The sequence below is a fragment of the Arachis stenosperma genome, chromosome 4 (assembly GCF_014773155.1).
Source record: "Arachis stenosperma cultivar V10309 chromosome 4, arast.V10309.gnm1.PFL2, whole genome shotgun sequence".
Lineage (NCBI taxonomy): Eukaryota > Viridiplantae > Streptophyta > Magnoliopsida > Fabales > Fabaceae > Arachis > Arachis stenosperma.
The window spans coordinates 127,285,405-127,293,646 of record NC_080380.1 but is presented as its reverse complement, the minus strand read 5'-3'; the positions used below and the strand labels follow the sequence as shown (position 1 = coordinate 127,293,646).

Sequence of the window (8,242 nt, the reverse complement as noted above, 5' to 3'; positions counted from 1 at the left end):
AACCAAGGCAAAAAGAGTGTGCTTAAGAACCTTGGACACCTCTAATTGGGGACTCTAGCAAAGCTGAGTCACAATCTAAAAAGGTTCACCCAATTATGTGTCTGTGGCATGTATGTATCCGGTGGTAATACTGGAAGACAGAGTGCTTTGGGCCACAGCCAAGACTCATAAAGTAGCTGTGTTCAAGAATCATCATACTTAACTAGGAGAATCAATAACACTATCTGGATTCTGATTTCCTAAAGAAGCCAATCATTCTGAATTTCAGAGGATAGAGTGAGATGCCAAAACTGTTCGGAGGCAAAAAGCTACTAGTCCCGCTCATCTAATTTGGAGCTATGTTTCTTTGATATTTTGGAGTCTATAGTATATTCTCTTCTTTTTATCCTATTTTGATTTTTAGTTGCTTGGGGACAAGCAACAATTTAAGTTTGGTGTTGTGATGAGCGGATAATTTGTACGCTTTTTGGCATTGTTTTTAGTATGTTTTTAGTATAATTAGTTAAGTTCTTAGTATATTTTTATTAGTTTTTAACTAAAATTCACTTTTCTGGACTTTACTATGAGTTTGTGTGTTTTTCTGTGATTTCAGGTATTTTCTGACTGAAATTGAAGGTTCTGAGCAAAAATCTGATTCAGAGACTAAAAAGGACTGCAGATGCTGTTGGATTCTGACCTCCCTGCACTCGAAGTGGATTTTCTGGAGCTACAGAAGCCCAATTGGCGCGCTCTCAACGGCATTGGAAAGTAGACATCCTGGGCTTTCCAGCAATATATGATAGTCCATACTTTGCCCAAGATTTGATGGCCCAAATCGGCGTAGCACTTCGGCCTCAGAAATTCCAGCGTTAAACGCCGGAACTGGCATAAAACTTGGAGTTAAACGCCCAAACTGGCATGAAAGCTGGCGTTTAACTCCAGAAAAGGTCTCTACACGAAAATGCTTCATTGCTCAGCCCAAGCACACACCAAGTGGGCCCGGAAGTGGATTTTTATGTCATTTACTCATTTCTGTAAACCTTAGGATACTAGTTTACTATTAATAGGATCTTTTGACATTGTATCAAGTACCTCATGACATTTTTACACGTTTCTTTGTGTACATTCCATGGCATGAGTCTCTAAACCCCATGGTTGGGGGTGAGGAGCTCTGCTGTGTCTTGATGGATTAATGCAATTACTACTGTTTCTTATTCAATCATGCTTGCTTCCATTCTAAGATGTCACTTGTTCTTAACCCGGATGAATGTGATGATCTGTGACACTCATCATCATTCTCAACTATGAACATGTGCCTGACAACCACCTCTGTTCTACCTTAGATTGAGTAGATATCTCTTGGATTCCTTAACCAGAATCTTCGTGGTATAAGCTAGAACTGATGGCGGCATTCAAGAGAATCCGGAAGGTCTAAACCTTGTCTGTGGTATTCTGAGTAGGATTCAATGACTGAATGACTGTGACGTGCTTCAAACTCCTAGCAGGCGGGGCGTTAGTGACAGACGCAAAAGGATCAATGGATTCTATTCCGGCCTGACCGAGAACCGACAGCTGATTAGCCATGCTGTGACAGAGCATAGGAACACTTTCACTGAGAGGATGGGAGGTAGCCACTGACAACGGTGAAACCCTACATACAGCTTGCCATGGAAGGAGACTTGCGTGTTTGATGAAGAAGACAGTAGGAAAGCAGAGATTCAGAAGATGGAGCATCTCCAAAGCCTCAACCTATTCTCCATTACTGCTGAACAAGTACCAATTTCATGTTCTTTTGCTTTTCACAATCAATCCTGATAATTTCTGATATCCTAACTAAGATTTACAAGATAACCATAGCTTGCTTCAAGCCGACAATCTCCGTGGGATCGACCCTTGCTCACGCAAGGTATTACTTGGACGACCCAGTGCACTTGCTGGTTAGTTGTGCGGGATTGCAAAAGTGTGATTGCAATTTCGTGCACCACACGCCCATTGATATGCGGATAATTTATACGCTTCTTGGCATTATTTTTAGGTAGTTTTTAATATGATCTAGTTACTGTTAGGGATGTTTTCATTAGTTTTTATGCTAAATTCATATTTCTGGACTTTACTATGAGTTTGTGTGTTTTTCTGTGATTTCAGGTATTTTCTGGCTGAAATTGAGGGACCTGAGCAAAACTCTGATAGGAGGCTGACAAAGGACTGCTGATGCTGTTGGAATCTGACCTCCCTGCACTCGAAATGGATTTTCTGGAGCTACAAAAATCAAAATGGCGCGCACTCAACGGAGTTGGAAAGTAGACATCCAGAGCTTTCCAGAAATATATAATAGTCCATACTTCATTTGTGATTTGACAATGTAAACTGGCGCTCAACGCCAGTTCTATGTTGTTGTCTGGAGTCAAACGCCAGAAACACGTCACGAACCGGAGTTGAACGCCCAAAACACGTTATAACTTGGCGTTCAACTCCAAGAGAAGTCTCAGCTCATGGATAGATCAAGCTCAGCCCAAACATACACCAAGTGGGCCCCGGAAGTGGATTTATGCATCAATTACTTACTCCTATAAACCCTAGTAACTAGTCTAGTATAAATAGGATAATTTACTATTGTATTAGACATCTTTGGTCTCAGTTTTATTTTATTATTCATATAAGGAGACTATTTATCACGTTATGGGGGCTGGCCATTCGGCCATGCCTGGACCTTTTACTTATGTATTTTCAACGGTGGAGTTTCTACACACCATAGATTAAGGGTGTGGAGCTCTGCTGTACCTCAAGTTTCAATGCAATTACTATTATTTTCTATCCAATTCGATTTATTCCTGTTCTAAGATATTCTTTGCACTTCAACTTGATGAATGTGATGATCCGTGACACTCATCATCATTCTCACCTATGAACGCGTGTGATTGACAACCACTTCCGTTCTACCTTAGACCGAGCGCATATCTCTTGGATTCTTTAATCAGAATCTTCGTGGTATAAGCTAGAATTGATGGTGGCATTCATGGGAATCCGGAAAGTCTAACCTTATCTGTGGTATTCCGAGTAGGATTCCGGGATTGAATGACTGTGACAAGCTTCAAACTCCTGAAGGCTGGGCGTTAGTGACAGACGCAAATGAATCACGGGATTCTATTCCAACCTGATTGAGAATTGACAGATGATTAGCCGTGCTGTGACAGAGCATTTGGACCATTTTCACTGAGAGGATGGGATGTAGCCATTGACAACGGTGATGCCCTATATACAGCTTGCCATGGAAAGGAGTAAGAAGGCTTGGATGAATGTAATAAGAAAGTAGAGATTCGGAAGGAACATAGCACCTCCATGCACCTATCTGAAATTCCCACCATTGAATTACATGAGTAACTTTATCTTTATTTCCTGTTTATTTTATTTATCTTTTGAATATCTAATCCAATCATATTTGAATCCGCCTGACTGGGATTTACAAGATGACCATAGCTTGCTGCATACCAACAATCTCTGTGGGATTGACCCTTACTCACGTAAGGTTTATTACTTGGACGACCCAGTACACTTGCTAGTTAGTTGTGAAGTTATGTTTGGACCATGGTATTGCGCACCAAGTTTTTGGTGCCATCACCAGGGACAATCAATTTCGAACAACAATTTAAGCATGAGTAACAATTTCGCTCACCAAGTTTTTGGCGCCGTTGCCGGGGATTGTTCGAGTATGGACAACTGACGGTTCATCTTGTTGCTCAGATTAGGTAATTTTCTTTTTATTTTCCTTTCAAAAAAGTTTTCAAAAATCTTTCAAAAAAATTTTTTCTTTATTTTCGTTTTTCAAAAATATAATTTTCGAAATAATAAAATAAAATACACAAAAAATCATAAAATCATAAAAATAAAAAATAATTTGTGTTTCTTGTTTGAGTTTTGAGTCAATTTGTAAGTTTGGTGTCAATTGCATGCTTTAAAAATCTCTTGCATTTTTCGAAAATTCATGCATTCATAGTGTTCTTCATGATCTTCAAGTTGTTCTTGGTAAGTCTTCTTGTTTGATCTTGATGTTTTCTTGTTTTGTGTTGTTTGTTGTTTTTCATATGCATTTTTCGTTTGTTAGAGTCCATGCATTAAAGATTTCTAAGTTTGGTGTCTTGCATGTTTTTTTTGCATCAAAAATTTTTCAAAATTATGTTCTTGATGTTCATCATGATCTTCAAAGTGTTCTTGGTGTTCATCTTGACATTCATAGTGTTCTGGCATGCATCTTGTGTTTTGATCTAAAATTTTCGTGTTTTGGGTCATTTTTGTGTTTTTCTCTCTCATCATTAAAAAATCAAAAAAAAATATATTTTCCTTATTTCTCTCCAAAATTTCGAAAATTTGAGTTGACTTTGTCAAAAATTTTTAAAATTAGTTATTTCTTGTAAGTCAAGTCAAATTTTCAATTTTAAAAATCTTTTTCAAAAATCATATCTTTTTCATTTTTCTTTTTTCGAAAATTTTGAAAATTATTTTCCAAAAATCATTTTCTTAATTTTATTTCAAATTTTCGAAAATTATGCTAACAATTAATATGATTGATTCAAAAATTTGAAGTTTGTTACTTTCTTGTTAAGAAAGGTTCAATCTTTAAATTCTAGAATCTTATCTTTTAATTTCTTGTTAGTTAAGTAATTAATTTTAACTTTAAAAATTAAATCTATCTTATCTTATCTTTTATATCATATCTTTTTCAAAAATTTAATTTCAAAATATCTTATCTAACTTTTTATCTTCTTATCTTTTCAAATTTGATTTTAATATCTTTTTCAACTAACTATTTGACTTTTTGTTTGTCTCTTATCTTTTTCAAAACCACCTAACTACTTTTTCCTCTCTAATTTTCGAAAATATCTCATCCCTTTTTCAAAAATTCTTTTTAATTAATTAATTGTTTTAATTTTAATTCTATCTTATCTTTTATTTTCGAAAATCATTTAACTTCTTTTCAAATTTATTTTCGAAATCTCTTCCCTCTCCCCTTCTTCTATTTATTTATTTATTTATTTACTAACACTTCTCTTCACATCTCTTCACCTCAAATCACTGCCCCTACCTATTCATTCTTCTTCACTCCTATTCCCTTTCTTCTTCTACTAACATAAAGGAATCTCTATACTGTGACATAGAAGATTCCTCTTTCTTTTCTTGTTCTCTTCTTCCCTATATGAGCAGGAACAAGGAAAAAGGCATTCTTGTTGAAGCTGATCCTGAACCTGAAAGGACTCTGAAGAAATAATTAAGAGAAGCTAAATTACAACAATCCAAAGACAACCTTTCTGAAATTTTCGAACAAGAAAAGGAGATGGTAGCCGAACCCAACAACAATAATGCAAGGAGGATGCTTGGTGATTTTATTAAACCAACTTCCAAATTTGATGGAAGAAGCATCTCCATTCCGGCCATTGGAGCAAATGATTTTGAGCTGAAACCTCAATTAGTTGCTCTTATGCAATAGAACTGCAAGTTTTATGGACTTCCATCTAAAGATCCTTACCAGTTTTTAACTGAGTTCTTGAAGATTTGTGAGACTGTAAAGACGAATGGAGTAGATCCTGAAGTCTACAGGCTCATGCTTTTCCCTTTTGCTGTAAGAGACAGAGCTAGAACATGGTTGGACTCACAACCTAAAGATAGCCTGGACTCCTGGGATAAGCTGGTCACGGCCTTCTTGGATAAATTCTTTCCTCTTCAAAAGTTGAGCAAGCTTAGAGTGGATGTTTAGACCTTCAAACAAAAAGATGGTGAATCCCTCTAAGAAGCTTGGGAAAGATACAAGCAGATGACCAAAAAGTGTCATTCTGACATGTTTTCAGAATGGACCATATTAGATATATTCTATTATGGTCTATCTGAGTTTTCCAAAATGTCATTGGACCATTCTGCAGGTGGATCCATTCACCTAAAGAAAACGCCTGCAGAAGCTCAAGAACTTATTGACATGGTTACAAATAACCAATTCATATACACTTCTGAGAGGAATTCCGTGAATAGTGGGACGCCTCAAAGGAAGGGAGTTCTTGAAATTGATGCTCTGAATGCCATATTGGCTCAGAACAAAGTGTTGACTCAGCAAGTCAACATGATTTCTCAAAGTCAGAATGGATGGCAAAATACATCCAATAGTACTAAAGAGGCAGCTTCTGAAGAAGCTTATGATCCTGAAAACCCTGCAATGGCAGAGGTTAATTACATGGGTGAACCTTATGGAAACACCTATAATTCATCATGGAGAAATCATCCAAATTTCTCATGGAAGGATCAACAAAAGCCTCAACAAGGCTTTAATAATGGTGGAAGAAACAGGCTAAGCAATAACAAGCCTTTTCCATCATCTTCTCAACAACAGACAGAGAATTCAGAACAGAGCCCCTCTAACTTATCAAACATAGTCTCTGATCTGTCTAAGGATACTTTAAGTTTTATGAGTGAAACAAGATCCTCCATTAGAAATTTGGAGACATAAGTGGGCCAACTGAGTAAGAAAATCATTGAAACTCCTCCCAGTATTCTCCCAAGCAATACAGAAGAGAATCCAAGAGGCGAGTGCAAGGCCATTGATGTAATCAATATGGCCGAATGCACAAGGGAGGAGAAGGACAAAAATCCTAGTGAGGAAGACCTCCTGGGACGTCTCTCAAACAAGAAGGAGTTCCCTATTAAGGACCTAAAGGAATCTGAGGCTCATATAGAGACCATAGAGATTCCATTAAATCTCCTTCTACCATTCATGAGCTCTGAAGATTATTCTTCCTCTAAAGAAGATGAAGATGTAACTGGAGAGAAAGTTGCTCAATATCTAGGAGCTATCATGAAGCTGAATGCCAAGTTATTTGGTAATGAGACTTGGGAAGGAGAACCTCCCTTGCTCATTAGTGAACTTGATACATTGGTTCAGCAAACTCTACCTCAAAAGAAACATGATCCTGGGAAATTCTTAATACCCTATACCATAGGCACCATGACCTTTGAAAAGACTCTGTGTGACCTGGGGTCAGGCATAAATCTTATGCCACTCTCTGTAATGGAGAAATTAGGGATCATTGAGGTACAACCTGCTTTATTCTTATTACAATTGGCAGACAAGTTAGTAAGACAGGCTTATGGATTAGTAGAGAACGTGTTAGTAAAGGTTGAAGGCCTTTACATCCCTGGTGATTTCATAATCTTAGACACTAGGAAGGAAGAGGATGAATGCATCATCCTTGGAAGATCTTTTTTAGCCACAGCAGGTGCTGTGATTGATGTTAACAGAGGAGAATTAGTCCTTCAATTGAATGGGGACTACCTTGTATTTAAGGCACACGGCTATCCTTCTGTAACAAAAGAGAGTAAGCATGTAGAGCTTCTCTCAGTACAGAGTCAAAAAGAGCCCCCAGAATCAAAATCTAAGTTTGGTGTTGGGGGGCCACAACCAAACTTTAAGTTTGGTGTTGAGAAGACCCCACATTCAAACTCACAGTTTGGTGTTGGGAGACCTTCATCATACTCTGAACTTCTCTAAAGCTCCATGAGAGCTCACTGTCAAGCTAGTGACATTAAAAGAGCGCTTGTTGGGAGGCAATCCAATTTTTATTTATCTAATTTTATTTTTATTTTATTGATTCTTTTATGTTTTATTAGGTACATGATCATGTGGAGTCACGAAAAAAATACAAAAATTAAAAACAGAATCAAAAACAGCAGAGAAAAAATCACACCTTGGAGGAAGGACTTACTGGCGTTTAAACGCCAGTAAGGTGCATCTGGCTGGCGTTCAACGCCAAAACAGAGCATGGATCTGGCACTGAACGCCAGAAACAAGCAACATCCTGGCATTTGGACGCCAGAAATGTGCCCTGAGGAAAGCTGGCGCTGAACGCCAGTAACAAGCATGGAACTGGTGTTCAACGCCAGAAACATGCTGCACATGGGCGTTGAACGCCCAGAACGTGCACCACTTCGGCGTTTAAACGCCAGAATGGTATGCTAAGGCATTTTACATGCCTAATTGGTGCAGGGATGTAAATCCTTGACACCTCAGGATCTGTGGACCCCACAGGATCATCTCAGGATCTGTGGACCCCACAGGATCCCCACCTAACATATTCTCCCCTCTTCTCAACATTCATTCTCTCTTTCCAATAAACACTCTTCCCCAAAACCCTTCACCAATCACCTCAATCACTCTTCCCAATTACCCCCTTCACCACTCACATCCATCCACTCTTCCCCATAAACCCCACCTACCTTCAAAATT

The 8,242-nt window shown here is 38.1% G+C and overlaps 1 non-coding gene across 1 annotated transcript; it reads right to left on the bottom strand.

Moving 5' to 3' along the window:
• Positions 1 to 5,707: 5,707 nt before the first annotated feature.
• Positions 5,708 to 5,811, bottom strand: LOC130977520 (small nucleolar RNA R71). Its single transcript, XR_009085209.1, has one exon. It is a non-coding gene; the product is annotated as a small nucleolar RNA R71 (small nucleolar RNA).
• Positions 5,812 to 8,242: the final 2,431 nt, after the last annotated feature.